The 18,408-nt window shown below is 44.1% G+C and overlaps 1 protein-coding gene across 1 annotated transcript in view; it reads right to left on the bottom strand.

The window, feature by feature from the left end:
- LOC139274101 (zinc finger protein 420-like) overlaps positions 1 to 15,950 on the bottom strand; it is a 506,104-nt gene extending 490,154 nt beyond the window's left edge. The window contains exons 1-4 of the mRNA XM_070891146.1: positions 15,046 to 15,950; positions 14,587 to 14,673; positions 14,075 to 14,188; positions 11,558 to 11,646 (exon numbers count right to left, since the gene is read on the bottom strand). The gene's annotated coding sequence lies outside the window, so the exon portion shown is untranslated. The remainder of the gene's footprint in view (positions 1 to 11,557; positions 11,647 to 14,074; positions 14,189 to 14,586; positions 14,674 to 15,045) is intronic.
- Positions 15,951 to 18,408: the final 2,458 nt, after the last annotated feature.

The following is an 18,408-nucleotide window of genomic DNA, read 5'->3' as shown; positions in this document are numbered from 1 at the left end:
TACTCCAAATGGATTGAATGCGTAATCATGTCACCCAGCATGTCCACGGCCACCACTGAAAGCCTCTGGGCCATGATCGCCACCCATGGCTTGCCCGATGTCCTTGTCAGCGACAATGGACCATGTTTCACCAGCTTGGAATTCAACGAGTTTATGACCCGCAATGGCATCAACCATGTCAGGTCTGCTCCGTTTAAGCCCGCGTCTAATGGTCAAGCGGAGCGGGCAGTCCAAACAATCAAGCATAGCATGAAACGCGTGACAGACAGCTCCCTGCAGACCCGCTTGTCTCGCATTCTATTCAGTTACCAGATGCGACATCAGTCACTTACCGGGGTTCCCCCAGCAGAATTGTTAATGAAGAGAGCCCTCAAAACCAGGCTCTCTCTCGTTCTCCCGGATCTTAATGATCATGTGGAAACCCAGCGATACCAGCAGAACATGTACCACGATCGCGCGGCTGTTTCACGTGACATTGATGTTAACGATCCTGTGTTTGTCCTGAATTACAGTCATGCACCCAAGTGGGTTGCTTACACTGTTTTGACCAAGGAAGGGAATAGGGTGTTTATAATCAAACTGTTAAATGGCCAAATGTGCAGAAAGCATTTAGATCAGATCAAATTGCGATTTACTGACAACCAGGAATGACTTGAAGAGGACATCACCAGCGAAGTTCCACCAACACACACCCAACCAGCAATCGACCTCTCTGTCAATCACAAGGATTCCTGACAGTCCGGTCAGACCAGCTACAGTGCAGTGCATTAATGGTCCAACCAACTCACAACACGCCATGGTTTGAACTTAGATGATTAACCAGGGAGTGAAGAGCTCCGGATCGCCTCAACTTGTATATAACTTGACTGAAGACTTTTGGGGGGGGGGGGGGGGGGAGTGATGTTATGTATGTAAATATAATACTTGCCATCAGAGGGTGCGACTGTTGGAGTTCTAATGGTCACCTGCGCACACGTGCAGGGCCAGTATAAAGGCTTGTCTGCCATACTGTTTAAGCACTCTGGAGTTGTAATAAAGAAGACTAAGGTCACACTAAGTTTAGCTCACAGTACTCAGCCTCGTGGAGTTCTTCTATACACAACAACAGGCAATTAGGGATGGCCAATAAATGCTGGCCTTGCCAGCGATGTCCTCATTCCATAAATGAATAAGATTGGGGAATTAATAATGGGGAACAGGGAAATGATGTTAAACAAATATTTTGTATCGGTCTTCATGGTAGAAGACACGAAGAACAACCCAATAGTGGATAATCAAGGGGCTTATAGGTACTAATGAAGTTGGGGAGGGGTTAAACAAATATGACAGGTGGATGGAAACCTCTGCAGGGAGAGAGAGAGAAGTAGAATGGGGGCAGAAGCAAAAGATAGAAAGAAGAAAAGTAAAAGTGGAGGGAAAAGAATGGGGCTGCGGAATACCAAAGGGCAGAAAACGCTAGTGGGAGTCGTGTACAGACCACCAAACAGTAGTAGTGAGGGACAGCATCAAACAAGAAATTAGGGATGCATGCAATAAAGGTACAGCAGTAATCATGGACAACATTAATCTACATACAGATTGGGCTAACCAAACTGGTAGCAATATGATGGAGGAGAATTTCCTGGAGTGTATTAGGGATGGTTTTCTGGACCAATATGTCGAGGAACCAACTAGAGGGTTGGCCATCCTAGACTGGGTGTTGTGTAATGAGAGAGGACTAATTAGCAATCTTGCTGTGCGAGGTCTCTTGGGGAAGAGTGATCATAATATGGTAGAATTCTTTATTAAGATGGAGAGTGACACAGTTAATTCAGAGACTAGGATCCCGAACTTAAGGAAAGATAATTTCGATGGTATGAGACGTGAATTGGCTAGAATAGACGGGCAAATGATACTTAAAGTGTTGACGGTGGATAGGCAATGGCAAACATTTAAATATCACATGGATGAACTTCAACAATTGTACATCCCTGTCTGGAGTAAAAATAAAACGGGGAAGGTGGCTCAACCTTGGCTAACAAGGGAAATTAAGGATATTGTTAAATCCAAGGAAGAGGCATATAAATTGGCCTGTAAAAGCAGCAAACCTGAGGACTGGGAGACATTTATAATTCAGCAGAGGAGGACAAAGGGTTTAATTAGGAGGGGGAAAATAAAGTATGAGAGGAAGCTTGCCGGGAACATAAAAACTGACTGCAAAAGCTTCTATAGATATGTGAAGAGAAAAAGATTAGTGAAGACAAATATAGGTCCCTTGCAGTCAGATTCAGGTGAATTTATAATGGGGAACAAAGAAATGACAGACTAGTTGAATAAATACTTTGGTTCTGTCTTCACGAAGGAAGACACAAATAACCTTCTGGAAGTACTAGGGGACCGAGGGTCTAGCGAGCAGGAGGAACTGAATTAAATCCTTATTAGTCAGGAAATTGTGTTAGGGAAATTGATGGGATTAAAGGCCGATAAATTCCCAGGGTCTGATAGTCTGCATCCCAGAGTACTTAGGGAAAGTGGCCCTAGAAATAGTGGATGCATTGGTAATCATTTTCCAACAGTCTATCGACACTGGATCAGTTCCTATGGACTGGAGGGTAGCTAATGTAACACCACTTTTTGAAGAAGGAGGGAGAGAAAACAGGTAATTATAGACTGGTTAGCCTGACATCACTAGTGGGGAAAATGTTGGAATCAATTATTAAAGATGAAATAACAGCGCATTTGGAAAGCAGTGACAGGATCGGTCCAAGTCAGCATGGATTTATGAAAGGGAAATCATGCTTGACAAATCTTCTGTAATTTTTTGAGGATGTAACTAGTAGAGTGGACAAGGGAGAACAGGCTTTTGACAAGGTTCCACACAAGAGATTGGTGTGCAAAATTAAAGCACATGGTATTGGGGGTAATGTACTGACGTGGATAAAGAACTGGTTGGCAGACAGGAAGCAGAGAGTCGGGATAAACGGGTCCTTTTCAGAATAGCAGACAGTGACTAGTGGGGTGCCGTAGGGCTCAGTGCTGGGGCCACAGCTATTTACAATATATATTAAGAATTTGAATGAAGGAACTGAGTGTAATATCTCCAAATTTGCAGATGACACTAAACTAGGTGGTGGTGTGAGCTGTGAGGAGGATGCTAAGAGGCTGCAGAGTGACTTGGACAGGTTAGGTGAATGGGCAAATGCATGGCAGATGCAGTATAATGTGGATAAGTGTGAGGTTTTCCAGTTTGGGGGCAAAAACACAAAGGCAGAATATTATCTGAATGGCGGCAGATTAGGAAAAGGGGAGGTGCAACGAGACCTGAGTGTCATGGTACATCAGTCATTGAAAGTTGCATACAGGTACAGCAGGCGGTGAAGGCGGCAAATGGTATGTTGGCTTTCATAGCTAGGGGATTTGAGTATAGGAGCAGGGAGGTCTTACTGCAGTTGTACAGGGCCTTGGTGAGGGCTCACCTGGAATAGTGTGTTCAGTTTTGGTCTCCAAATCTGAGGAAGGTCGTTCTTGCTATTGAGGGAGTGCAGCGAAGGTTCACCAGACTGATTCCTGGGATGACGGGACTGACATATGAGGAGAGACTTGATCGACTGGGCCTTTATTCACTGGAGTTTAGAAGAATGAGAGGGGATCTCATTGAAACATATAAAATTCTGACGGGACTGGATAGGTTCGATGCAGGAAGAATGTTCCTGATATTGGGGAAGTCCAGAACCAGGAGACACAGTCTAAGGATAAGGGGTAAGCCATTTCGGACTGAGATGAGGAGAAAACTCTTCACTCAGAGAGTTGTTAACTTGTGGAATTCCCTATCGCAGAGAGTTGTTGATGCCAGTTCATTGGATATATTCAAGAGGAAGTTGGATATGGCCCTTCGGGAACATTCTTCCTGCATCGAACCTGTCCCATCCCATCAGAATTTTATACGTTTCTATGAGATCCCCTCTCATCCTTCTAAACTCCAGTGAATACAGGCCCAGTCGATCCAGTCTCTCCTCATATGTCAGTTCAGCTATCCCAGGAATCAGTCTGGTGAACCTTCGCTGCACTCCCTCAACAGCAAGAATGTCTTTCCCCAGATTAGGAGACCAAAACTGTACACAATATTCAAGGTGTGGCCTCACCAAGGCTCTGTACGACTGCAGTAAGACCTCCCTGCTCTTCTACTCAAATCCTCTCGCTATGAAGGCCAACATACCATTTGCCTACTTCACCGCCTGCTGAACCTGCATGCCTACTTTCAATGACTGATGAACCATGACACCCAGATCTCATTGCACCTCCCCTTTTCGTAATCTGTTACCATTCAGATAATATTCTGCCTTCCTGTTTTTGCCACCAAAGTGGATAACCTTACATTTATCCACATTATACTGCGTCCGCCATGCATTTGCCCACTCACCTAACCTGTCCAAGTCACCCTGCAGCCTCTTAACATCCTCCTCACAGCTCACTCTGCCACCCAGCTTAGTGTTATCTGCAAACTTGGAGATATTACACTCAATTCCTTCATCCAAATCATTAATGTATATTGTAAATAGCTGGGATCCCAGCATTGAATCTTGCGGTACCCCACTAGTCACTGTCTGCCATTCTGAAAAGCACCCATTTATTCCTACTCTTTGTTTCCTGTCTGCCAACCAGTTCTCTATCCACATCAATACATTAACCCCAATACCATGTGCTTTAATTTTGCACACTAATCCACTGGCTCTCCCTTGTCCACTCTACTAGTTACATCCTCAAAAAATTTCAGAATATTTGTCAAGCATGATTTCCCTTTCATAAATCCATGCTGACTTGGACCGATTCTGTCACTGCTTTCCAAATGCGCTGCTATTACATCTTTAATAATTGATTCCAACATTTTCCCCACTAGTGGTATCAGGTTAACCGGTCTATAATTCCCTGTTTTCTTTCTCCCTCCTTTTTTAAAAAGTGGGGTTACATTAGCTACCCTCCAATCCATAGGAACTGATCCAGAGTCTATAAAATGTTGGAAAATGACCACCAGTGCTATTTCTAGGGCCACTTCCTTAACTTCTCTGGGATGCAGACTATCAGACCCTGGGGATTTATCAGCCTTCAATCCCATCAATTTCCCAAACACAATTTCCTGACTAATAAGGATTTCCTTCAGTGCCTCCTTCTCGCTAGACCCTCGGTCCCCTAGTATTCCGGAAGGGTTATTTGTGTCTTTGTTAATGAAGACAGAACCAAAGTATTTGTTCAATTGGTCTGCCATTTCTTTGTTCCCCATTATAAATTCACTTGATTGTGACTGCAAGGGACTAATCTTTTTCTCTTCACATATCTATAGAAGCTTTTGCAGTCAGTTTTTATGTTCCCTGCAAGCCTACTCCCATACTCTATTTTCCCTCTCCTACTTAAACCCTTTGTTCGCCTATAATGAATTCTAAATTTCTCCCAGTCCTCAGGATTGCTGCTTTTTCTGGCCAATTTATATGCCTATTCTTTGGATTTAACACTATTCCTAAGTTCCCTTGTTAGCCACGGTTGAACCACCTTCCCCGTTTTACTTTTACGCCAGACAGAGATGTACAATTGTTGAAGTTCATCCATGTGATCTTTAAATGTCTGCCACTGCCATCCGCCGTTAACCCTTTAAGTATCATTCATCAGTCTATCCTAGCCAATTCACATCTCATACCATCGAAGTTACTTTTCCTTAACTTCAGGATCCTAGTCTCTGAATTAACTGTGTCACTCTCCATCTTAATGAAGAATTCTACGATATTATGGTGACTCTTCCCCAAGGGACCTCGCACAACAAGATTGCTAATTAATCCTCTCTCATTACACAACACCCAGTCCAGGATGGCCAGCTCTTTGACATATTCGTCTTGAAAACTATCCCTTATACACTCCAGGAAATCCTCCTCCACCGTATTGCTATCAGTTTGGTTCGCCCAATCTATATGTAGATTAAAGCCACCCATGATAACTGCTGTAGCTTTATTGCACGCATCCCAAATTTCCTGTTTGATGCCATCCCCAACCTCACTACTACTGTTTGGTAGTCTGTTCACAACTCCCACTAGCGTTTTCTGCCCTTTGGCATTCCACAGCTCTACCCATACAGATTCCACATCATCCAAGCTAATGTCCTTCCTTACTCTTGTGTTAATCTCCTCTTTAACCAGCAACGCTACCCCACCTCCTTTTCCTTTCTGTCTATCCTTCCTGAATATTGAATACCCCTGGATGCTGAGTTCCCAGCCTTGGTCTCCCTGGAGCCACGTCTCCGTAATTCCAATTACATCATATCCGTTAACAGCTATCTGCGCAGTTAATTCATCCACCTTATTACGAATGCTCCTCACATTGAGACACACAGCCTACAGGCTTGTTTTTTTTAAACACTCTTTGTCCTTTTAGAATTATGTTGTAATGTGACCCTTTTTGATTTTTGCCTTTGATTTCTCTGCCCTCCACTTTTCCTTATCTCCTTTTTACCTTTTGGTTCTGCCCCCATTTTACTTCCCTCTGTCTCCCTGCATAGGTTCCCATTCCCCCTACCATATTAGTTTAAACCCTCCCCAACAGCACTAGCAAACACTCCCCCCTAGGACATTGGTTCCAGTCCTGCCCAGGTGCAGACCGTCCGGTTTGTACTGGTCTCACCTCCCCCAGAACCAGTTCCAATGTCTCAGGAATTTGAATCACTCCCTCTTGCACCATTCCTCAAGCCACGTATTCATCTTAACTATCCTGTAATTCCTACTCTGACTAGCACGTGGCACCGGTAGCAATCCTGAGATTACTACCTTCGAGGTCCTACTTTTAAAATTTAACTCCTAGCTCCCTAAATTCAGCTTGTAGGACCTCATCCTGTTTTTTACCTATATCGGTACCTATATGCACCACGACAACTGGCTGTTCACCCTCTCCGTCCAGAATGCCCTGCAGCCGCTCCAAGACATCTTTGACCCTTGCACCAGGGAGGCAACATACCATCCTGGAGTCTCGATTGTGGCCGCAGAAACGCCTATCTATTCCCCTTACAATAGAATCCCCAATCACTATAGCTCTCCCACTCTTTTTCTTGCCCTCCTGTGCAGCAGAGCCACCCATGGTGCCATGAACTTGGCTGCTGCTGCCTTCCCCTGATGAGCCCCCCATCTCCCCCAACAGTACCCAAAACGGTATATCTGTTTTGGAGGGAGATGACCGCAGGGAATCCCTGCACTATCTTCCTTCCACTGCTCTTCCTGCTGGTCACCCATTCCCTATCTGCCTGTGTAACCTTTACCTGTGGTGTGACCAACTCACTCAACATGCTATTCATGACATCCTCAGCATCGCGGATGCTCCAAAGTGAATCCATGCGCAGCTCCAGTGCCGCAATGCGGTCTGTCAGGAGCTGCAGTTGGACATACTTCCTGCACACATAGTAGTCAGGAACACTGGAAGAGTCCCCGATTTCCCACAGAGCACAGGAAGAGCATGACAAAGGTAATCATGTTTGACAAATTTGCTACAGTTCTTTGAGGATGTAACGAGCAGAGTGGATAAGGGGGAACCAGTGGATGTGGTGTATTTGGATTTCCAGAAGGCATTCGATAAGGTGCCACATAAAAAGTTACTGCACAAGATAAAAGCTCATGGGGTTGGGGGTAATATAATTAGCATGGATAGAGGATTGGCAAATAGTGACTAGTGATGTTCTGCAGGGATCAGTGCTGGGTCCTCAACTATTTACAATCTATATTAATGACTTGGATGAAGGGACCGAGTGTAATGTAGCCAAGTTTGCTGATGATACAAAGAAGGGTGGGAAAGCAAATTGTGAGGAGGTCACAAAAAATCTGCAAAGTGATATAGACAGGCTAAGTGAGTGGGCAAAAATTTGGCAGCTGGAGTATAATGTAGGAAAATGTGAGGTTATCCACTTTGGCAGAAATAATAGAAAAGCAAATTATAATTTAAACGGAGAAAAATTGCAAAGTGCTGCAGTACAGAGACCTGGGAGTCCTTGTGCATGAAACACAAAAAGTTAGCATGCAGGTACAGCAAGTAATCAGGAAGGCAAATGGAATGTTGACCTTTATTGCAAGGGGTTGAAGTATAAAAGCAGAGAAGTCCTGCTACAACTGTACAGAGTATTGGTGAGGTCACACCTGGAGTATTGTATACAGTTTTAACCTCTGTATTTAAGGAAGGATATACTTGCATTGGAGGCAGTTCAGAGAAGGTTCACTAGGTTGATTCCGGAGATGAGTGGGTTAATTATGACGATAGGTTGAGCCTATACTCATTAGAATTCAGAAGAATGAGAGGCGGTCTTATTGAAACATAAAAGATTACGAGGGGGCGCGACAAGGTTGATGCAATAAGGATATTTCCACTCATAGGGGGAAACTAGAACTAGGGGGCATAGTTTCCGAATAAGGGGTCACCCATTTAAAACTGAGATGAGAGGAATTTATTCTCTCAGGTGGTTGTAAATCTGTGGAATTCTCTGTCCCAGAGAGCAGTGGCGGCTGGGCCATTAAATATACTTAAGGTGGAGATATACAGACTTTTGAGCGTTAAGGGAATAAAGGATTATGGGGAGCGGGCAGGGAAGTGGAGGTGAGTCCATGATCAGACCAGCTACGTTCTTACTAAATGGCAGAGCAGGCTCGAGGGGCCAAATGGCGTGCTCCTATTTCTTATGTTCTCATTACACAGTACCAGATCTAAGATAGCCTGCTCCCTGGTTGGTTCTGCAAAGTACTGTTAAAGGAAATTATCCCGGATACACACTGTGAATTCTTCCTCAAGGCTACCTTGGCCAATTTGATTTGTTCAATCAATATGAAGATTAAAATTGCCCATGATTATTCCTGTTAATTTTTTACAAGCCTCCATTATTTCTTAATTTATATTCCATCCAACAGTGTAGCTACTGTTAGGGGGACTTTCGACTACACCCACCAGTGAGTGTAGTATTTATGTTGTATCTGTCAGTCTCTGGTTAGCGAGTGTGGCTTTTCCTTTATACCTGTAAGTTTATGGTATGGAAGAGAGATTTTCACTCTGTACCTGTCACTTACTGGTAAGTGAGTGTGGGTTTAATTCTGTATCTTTCATTCTCTGGTATATGAGTGTGAATTTTACTCTGTATATAACAGTTTTTAGTGTGTGTGTGTGTGTGGATTTCACTCTATACTGGTCAGTCTCTGGTATGTTAGTTTGCGATTCCTCTATCCCAGTCAGTTTCTGTTATGTATTCTGTACCCATCAGTTTCTGAAATGCGAGTGTGCATTTTACTCTGTTCATGTCTGTTTCTACTCTGTGATTGTGGGTTTTCCTCCGGCACTGTCAATTTTTGGAATTTGAGTGTTGATTTTCTTTGTGAGTGTGGTTTTACTCTTTATTTGTCAGTGTTTGATATGTGAGTGTGGGTTGTAATCTGTATCCATCAGTTACTGGTGTGTGTGTGTGTGGCTTTCACTCTCTGGTATATGTGTGGATTGTATCTGTAAATTTCAATCTCTGGTAGGCGTGTGTGGGTTTTACTCTCGGTTAGTTTCAGGTAATGTGGGCTTTTGTCTGTATCTGTCTATTTCTGGTATTTGAGTGGGGCTTCATTCTGCAACTTTCAGTTTCTCTGATGTGAATGTGGGTTTTAGCGCTGTACCTGTCAGTTTCAGGAATGGGAGTGTGGGGTTTTACACTGTACCTGTCAGTTTGTGTTACATGAGTAAGTGTTCAATCAGTACAATAACTCCCAGTTTCTGGTAAGGGAGTGCATATTTCAGTCTGTATCTATTACTCTCGAGGATGTGTGTGTGAGTTTTATTCTTTATCTGTCAGTCTCTGGGATTTGAGTGTGGGTTTTTCTCTGTATCTGTCAGTTTCTGGTATATGTATTTGGGTATTATCTGTATGTATCAATCTCGGTAACATGATTGTGTATTTTTGTCAATCTTTCACTCTCTGGGATGTGAGTGCAGATTTTATTCTTTATCTGTCACTCACTTTTATGTGTGTGTGGATTTTACTCTACAGTGGTCATTCTCTGGGATGTGAGTGTGATCTTCACTCTGTATCTATTAGTCTTTGGTGTGAGTATGGGGTTTACTCTGTATCCATCAGTCTATGGTATGTGAGTGTGGGTATTATTCTGTGAATGTCAGTCTATGGTATGTGTATGTGGGTTTTCCTCCTGTCAGTTTCTGCTATGCGAACGTGTGTTTTATTCAAGTGTGTGAATGTGGATTTCACTCTGTACCGGTCAGTCTCTTGTGTGTGAGTGTGGCACTTTTTAGCTGTACCTGTCTGTTTCTGTTATGAGTGGGGTTATAGTCTATTTGTCACAGTTTCTGTTATGTGAGTGTGCAGTTTACTACATTCTACCTGTCTGTCACTGGTATGTTAATATGTGTATGTTTTCTGTACCCATCAGTTGCTATTATATGAATGTTGATTTCATTCTGTGCCTTTAAGTGTCTGGTACAGCTGTGGTATTGTGGGTTTGACATTAAATCAATCAGTCACTTTCAGGTGAGTGTTGATTTTGCTCTGTCACTCTCTGATATGTGTTTTATTCTGTATCTGTCCGTCTCTGAGAAATGAGTGTTGGTTTCATTCTGTATCTATCGGTGTCTGATATTTGAGTTAGGGTTTTAATCAGTACCTGTAAGATTCTGTTACAGGGGTGTGGGTATTACTCTGTATCTATCAGTCTCTGGAATGTGAGTGTGGGTATTACTCTGTATCTATCGATCTCTGGAATGCAAAAATGTTTTTTTTCTGTACCTGTCAGTTTCTGGTGAGTGACTGTGGAGTTCACTCTCTAACTATCTGTCTCTGGTATGCGAGTGTGAGTATTTGTCTGTAGCTGTAAGTGCCTGGTACGGGAGTGTGGGTTTCACTGTCAGTCAGTCAGTCAATCTCAGGTACTGGAAATGATTGAAAAAGAATCACAATCTGTCATTCAATGTGTCTGAGTGTATAAATCATTATGTTTCTCTCAGTGTCTGGTACTGTTTGAGAGTGTGGGATTGATTATGTATCTGTTAGACTGGTGATGTGTGAGAGTGTGGGATTGATAATGTATCTATTAGACTGGTGATGTGTGTGAGTGTGAGATTTATTATGTAATTGACAGTCTCTTGTACTGAGCTATTCTTGCTCTGTGTGACTGTTGGATTTGGTTCCTTCTCCACCTGCTGTAGGCGGATGATAGTTTGCGATTATCGATGACTGTCTCAGGAGGAGGTTTGGTTCAGTCCATTACCTCCATTTCTCTGCTCTTGTATGTTAGCCGTTGGGTTTGAGAGTCATTGTACAGACACGAGTGTGAATTGACACTGTCAGTGTCTATCTGTTCGTGTGTGTGAGTAAGGGAGTGAAATTGGATCTGCCTTTCAATGCGATATGATTGGACTTTGAAACAACACATTATTGTACTGCTCCAAGTGACTGTGGGATTCATAATATAACTCTGGAAATTTGGATCACTGTGGGACTGACAGTTTCTGCTGCCTGTAACAATAGGATTGAGGTCAGTTCTGTGTCTCTGCATTCTGAGAGTGATAATGTACTTACTGTGTGCGAGAAGGAGCTGCCTGCACTGTTCCTTGTGTTCTGGGTTGAGGAAAGATCAAATTTATTCTGGCTTGGTGAAGTATTTTGCTCTGAGAATAATAATAGGAAAACACTATTAGTTATGATATGGACAGCCAATGGAGAGAATATAAAAATAAAGTTATAATTCATGTGTTTGTGTTCAATAAAGTAAAGTATCTGGAGAGAGGAATCTGCGATACAAACAGTGTCGTTGTCTGATCTCACTGCAGTACAGCAGCACTCAGGTGAGTAAGGGACTTTGCATAGGACGGTTCTATAGTAAGTTATCAGCATCCAGACACAACACAAACCCAGCACTGGTCCATGAATGGGACCACCCGATTGGCACAGTTCAGGTTGATATCTCCCGCTTCCATGGGACTACCTGTAAAATTCTGAATTGCTTCCTGGAATATAACCACAGGTACCTGTACAACAATTGTTCTCAGTCTATTGAAACAGAGTTAATGGCCTGTGTCATTAACAGATTGTCACAGTTACCAGATGCTGATGTATCTGAGGGGGCGACAATGTATCGCTCGATCACCAGCAACATGGTTCTGAAGAATTCAATGCACCAAAACAAAATAACCCATTTTTGAAATGACTCCAATCACATTCCTCTTCTGGTGCCTGCAATAGATGCACTTTGTGACACTCCTCACATCCTCACTCTCAGGCTGTGTTTCCACTGTTCAATGTCCAAGAACAACAGACACGGTGAGATTGGAACTGAATCAGGAACATTCACTACTGATTTGGGGAAAGAAAGCAGCACTGATTTGAAAGAGCGAGGTGATTTACTTTCTCTGTTACCTTGCACCGTACACACACAGCCCGAGAATGGGCTCCTCCTTCCCCCACTCACTCCATGCTCCAAAACTAGTTTCTACTCCACTCTGCCTCTTACAGACAGCCCCCGACTGCCGCTGAACTTACCCCGACTCAAAGCCCATCTGCGGACACAGTCCCAATGTGATGAGCTGCTGTAAGGTGGCTGCTGTTTGCTCCCTTACTCGGGCCTGGGATATCTCCGCTCCCTGATGTGTTCAACGATCATCAGCCCGGCACAGAGGAAACGGCAGCCGCTGACAGAGCTGGAGGAGGGGAGCTCGCATGGGCCCTTCCTGTCAGTTTAAACACTGTGTGCGGAGGGGAGGAGCAGCATGTATTTAGCGCATGCTCAGACCATCTTTTTGTCACAAATTAAATTAGCAAAAATGGGATTGTTTCACAAGTTGCTTTTATCACTAATTAAATGGGCCACATTGAAAAAAACGATTGTGTGAGCCTGACACTGGAGAAAGGGTGCCTAAACTGTTCTACTCGTTCCATCAGTCGCTGGTGTGTGTGTGTTTCCCGGTCAGTTTCCAATAGGCGAGTATGGGTTTTACTTGCATATTATTGCTCAGATACGTGGGTGTGGGTTTCATACTGTACCTGTCAGTTTCTGCTATGTGAATGTGGGATTTATTCTGTACCTGTCAAGTTTTGATGTGAGTGTAGGTTTTATTCTGTATCTGTCAGTTTCTGGTATCTAAGCGAATCTTTATCTGTACCTGTCAGTTTCTGTTATGTGAGCGTGTGTTTTATCATACACCTGTCAGTTTCTGTTATGTGAGTGTGTACTTTAACCTATATCATCAGCTTCTGGTATGTGAGTGGATATTGACCAGTATGTCAGTTTTTCGGATCGGAGTATGGATTTTATTCTGTACCTTTCAGATTCCGGTATGAGAGTATGGGGTTGAATCGGTACCTGTCAGTTTCTGATATGTGACTGTGGTTTTAACCTGTACCAGTCACTTTCTGGTATCTAAGTGTGGATTGCATTCTATACCTGTCAGTTTCTGGAATCTGGGTGTTGATTGTATTCTGTACCTGTCAGTTTCTGCTTTGTGAATGTGGGTTTTATTCTGTACTTGTCAGTTCCTGCTGTGAGTGTAGGAATGAATATGTACCTGTCAGTTTCTGGGATGTGATTGTGTTTTTTTTTCTGTACCGTCAGTTTGTAGTAGATGTGTGGGGTGTCAGTTTCTGGTATCTGAGTGTGGATTTTTACCTTTATATGTCAGTTTGTGCAATGTGAATGTGGGATTCATTCTAGATCTCTCATTCTGGGGTAAGCGAGTGTGTGGTTCCTCTGTACCTGTTAGTTTCTGGTATGAGAGTGTGGGATTTATTCTGTACCTGTCATTTTCTGGTATGAGAGAGTGGGTTTTATCCTATATTTGTGAAATTTACAGATCAGAGATGACCCCAACAGACAATAGTTTTGCACATTATATTGGACGAATGCGATTCAGAAATATTTGGAGTAGAGACGAGCTATTAGTACATTACATAAACCATATCTGTCAGTGATGCAGTGAGTGTGGGATTCATTCTGTATCTGTCAGTTTGTGGTACAGTGAGTGAGTGTGGGATTCACTCTGTATGTGTCATAAATGCAAGTGTTTGTTGTTGCTGTAGAAATGAAGATTTTCAGTTACTTACGTGGTTAACATTTACGCAGAAGAAAATGTCAGAAGCAGCCTCTTGGATAACAGTCGGGAAAGTGCTGTTACTGGTGAGATCACGATTTGCTTGATGCAAACTTGGCTAATAACCCTAGAGGTGATGGAAAAGAAAGCAACATTTTGGGACGTTTGAGCGAGATGAGAAAACATAATCAGCGTGAGGAGCCCGATCAGAGAGCTGGTGGGCAAGAAGCATTGAGCTCCAGTTTACTGCCGATGCTATTTCCAAAACAACGGAGAAGAACAGTCCCTGGATCTAGGAACTTGAGGAGGCCTTTCAGCACATGGAACCTGTTAGAGAAACAGAACTCCCTCCCTAACAGCACTGTGGGAGTACCATCATCACACGCACGGCAGCCGTTGATGAAGGTGGCTCACCACCATCTTCTCCAGGGCAATTAGGGATGGGCGATAAATGCTGGCCTTACCAGCAACACCGACATCCAGTAAACAAATAAAAAAAAGGCAAATCATCCCTTCTGTACCTACTGTGTGTGAGGAGGAGCTGGTTGCACTGTTCCTTATGTCTCAGGTGGTGGAAACTTCACATTTGTTCTGGTTCCTTCAATTCCTTGCCTGTAGGAGGAGAAGGTATCTCTGATCATTCAAGAATAGGAGAGGTAGAAAAGACTAAAGTGATGAATGTAATCGTTCAATTAGTAATCATTATGAACATTCACAAAGGGAAGCCAGCGATACAAACAGTGTCAGTGTCTGACTCCACTGCAGTATTGCAGCACTCAGCTTCTACACACCAAGTGTGTTGGGCAGATTTACAGCAATTTACTGACATCCAGACACAACCCAACCCCTGCTTCAGGAATGGGACGACCCGATGGAGCACGGACTTTTACACAACTCAGATTGCTGCTCCCCTCTCCCAGGGCACTAACCGTTCAACCAAAAACAAAGAGCCACTGTTTAAAACGTGTCCTTTACATTTCTCACCCAGTGCCTGCAATAGATGCTCCTTGTATAAATCCTCAGTGTCCGGCTCTGCTTCCACCGCTCACTGTCCAATGATCATCATCATAGGCAGTCCCTCGGAATCGAGGAAGACTTGCTTCCACTCATGAAGTGAGTTCTTTGGTTGCTGAACAGTCCAATACGAGAGCCAGAGTCCCTGTCACAGATGGGGCAGATAGTCGTTGAGGGAAGTGGGGTGGGGGGGCGAGACCGGTTTGTCGCACACTCTTTCCGCTGCTTGCGCGTGATTTCTGAATGCTCTCGGCGATGAGAGTCGAGGTGCTCAGCGCCCACCTGGATGCACTTCCTTCACTTAGGGCGGTCTTGGGCCAGGGCCTCCCAGGTGTCAGTGGGGATGTCGTACTTTATCAGGGAGGCTTTGAGGGTGTCCTTGTAATGTTTCCGCTGCCCACCTTTGGTTCGTTTGGGGTGAAGGAGTTCCGAGTGGAGCACTTGCTTTGGGAGTCTCGGACAACAAACACGGTGAGACTGGAACTAAAGCAGGAACGTTCACTACCGGTTTGGAGGGAGAAAGCAGCAATGATTGTAAACAGCAGATCCTTCCCATTCTGTCTCCCTTACCCGGGACACACGCTATCCACACACAACTCGAGAATGGCCTCTCCCTTCCCCCACTCACTCCACGCACTGAGACCAGTTCTTGATCCACTCCGCCTGTTACACACAGCCTCCGACTCCCCCTGAACTTCCCCCGGACTCAGTGCCGATCTCGGAGCCCATCTGCGGACACGCTCCCAAAGCGATGTGCTGCTATAAGGAGGCTGCTGCTCGCTGTCTTACCCCGGGGCCGTGGTGTCTCTATTCCCGGCTGTTTAAAGCATCTTCTTCCGCTCAGAGTGAATGACGATTACAGGCAGGGCTGGGGGAGGGGAGGGCGCATGTGCTCTTCTGCTCACTGGAAATCGACACAGGGGGCGGGGCTTATCCACGCATGCGCAGTCTAGAATCAGCAAAGTGAACTTTCCCAATTCACTTTAATCAGAGTATGAGCAAAGGAACTGGGCCTGGGGGAAAAGGACAGAAAATGTTTAAATTCCCTCTGAGATGCTCAATTTGGGATCATTCCGTGCACATTGTTTTTCTATTCATGAGCCTGTCCTCACAAAGCAATCCTGCAGAAACATCAGAGGGACAGGGGAAGTAGGAGTGTTTGCTGGGACTGTGCAGGAGTTAATATCTGACAGAAACTGTCCCAGTTTAGTTTAATCAGAGTGAAACACTGGGTCATAGAGTAATACCGAACGGCCCTTAGCTGCAAGATTACAGAGAGTACAACAGGCAAGTGAGGGTTAAATGTGGGACGTTGTTTCTCTCACTCTCTGACACTGTCCCGCAGTGTGGGATTAATAATGTGTCTGTCTGTGGTACAATATCAGTGTGAGACTTTAACTTCTGTCCCTCCAATGGGAACATTCAGGATAAAAGTAAACTTCACAGGTCAGTCTCGAACTGATACTGTGCATGTTTCTGTGTCTCACCGTCCTGCCTTGATCTCGATCTCTCTCTCCCTCTCTCTCTCTCAATCTCGTACTGTTTGTGAAGGCGGGATACTGTTATTTCACGTGATGTGGACACACTTGTGAGTACAACACTGGCACATAGAAACAAAGAAAATAGGTGCAGGAGTAGGCCATTCGGTCCTTCGAGCCTTCACCGCCATTCAATGAGTTTATGACTGAACATGCAACTTCAGTACCCCATTCCTGCTTTCTCGCCATACCCCTTGATCCCCCTGGTAATAAGGACTACATCTAACTCCTTTTTGAATATATTTAGTGAATTGGCCTCAACAACTTTCTGTGGTAGAGAATTCCACAGGTTCACCACTCTCTGGGTGAAGAAGTTTCTCCTCATCTCGGTCTTAAATGGCTTACCCCTTATCCTTAGACTGTGACCCCTGGCTCTAGACTTCCCCAACATTGGGAACATTCTTCCTGCATCTAACCTGTCTAAACCGGTCAGAATTTTCAACGTTTCTATGAGATCCCTTCTCATTCTTCTGAACTCCAGTGAATACAAGCCCAGTTGATCCAGTCTTTCTTGATATGTCAGACACTGTTTCTCTCTCTGGTGCTATACATGACAGTGTGGCACTGTTACTGAGTGTAATATGGAGACACTGATGCCAAGTGTAAGACTGATAATGTGTGTGCTCTCTCCCCCCAACTGGTGTTATACATGAATGTGTGATACTAGTGTTGACCCTAATATGCAGACACAGTTCGGGTGTTTAAGGCCCGTCTCTCTGCCGCTCACTCTGATAGCCATCTCTGGGTGATGAGGATGGGATGGATAGATCACTGTTAAATGTCCCTCAGTTTAGGAGGAGAGAGAGACAGACAAAGAAAGGCTGGTTGGGCGGTGAACACAATTTATATTTTCACGTTAATCAAACATATTTGCATATATGAAGGGGAAGTAATGTTTGACAAATTTGCTAGAATTCTTTGAGGATGTAATGAGAAGGGTGGATTAAGGGGAACCAGTGGATGTGATGTATTTGGACTTCCAGAAGGCATTTGACAAGGTGCCACATAAAACATTACTGCACAAGATAAAAGTTCACGGGGTTGGGGTAATATATTAGCATGGATAGAGGCTTAGCTAACTAACAGAAAACAGAGAGCTGGGATAAATGGTTCATGCTCTGGTTGGCAATCAGTAACCAGTGGCGTGCCGTAGGGGTCAGTGCTGGGACCCCCAACTATTTATAATCTATATTAACAACTTGGAAGAAAGGACCAAGTGTAACGTAGCCAGGTTTGCTGATGATACAAAGATGGGAGGGAAAAGCAATGTGTGAGGAGGACACAAAAAATCTGCAAAAGGACATAGACAGGAAACGTGAGTGGGCAAAAATTTGGCAGATGGAGTATAATGTTGGAAATTGTGAAGTCATGCACTTTGGCAGAAAAAAAAATCAAAAAGAGCAAGTTATTTTATAAATGGAGAAAAATTGCAAAGTGCTGCAGTACAGCAGGACCTGGGGGTACTTGTGCATGAAACACAAAACGTTAGTATGCAGGTACAGCAAGTAATCAGGAAGGCCAATGGAATCTTGGCCTTTATTGCAAAGGGGATGGAGTATAAAAGCAGGGAAGTCTTGCTACAGTTATACAGGGTATTGGTGAGGCCACACCTGGAATACTGCGTACAGTTTTGGTTTCCTTATTTATGAAAGGATATACTTGCTTTGGAGGCTGTTCAGAGAAGATTCACGAGGTTGATTCCGGAGATGAGGGGGTTGACTTATGAGGAAAGGATGAGTAGGTTGAGCCTCGACTCATTGGAATTCAGAAGATTGAGAGGTGATCTTATCGAAAC

The sequence above is a fragment of the Pristiophorus japonicus genome, chromosome 9, assembly GCF_044704955.1.
Source record: "Pristiophorus japonicus isolate sPriJap1 chromosome 9, sPriJap1.hap1, whole genome shotgun sequence".
In the NCBI taxonomy this organism is placed as follows: Eukaryota; Metazoa; Chordata; class Chondrichthyes; family Pristiophoridae; genus Pristiophorus; species Pristiophorus japonicus.
This window is presented reverse-complemented; position numbering and strand designations above follow the sequence as displayed.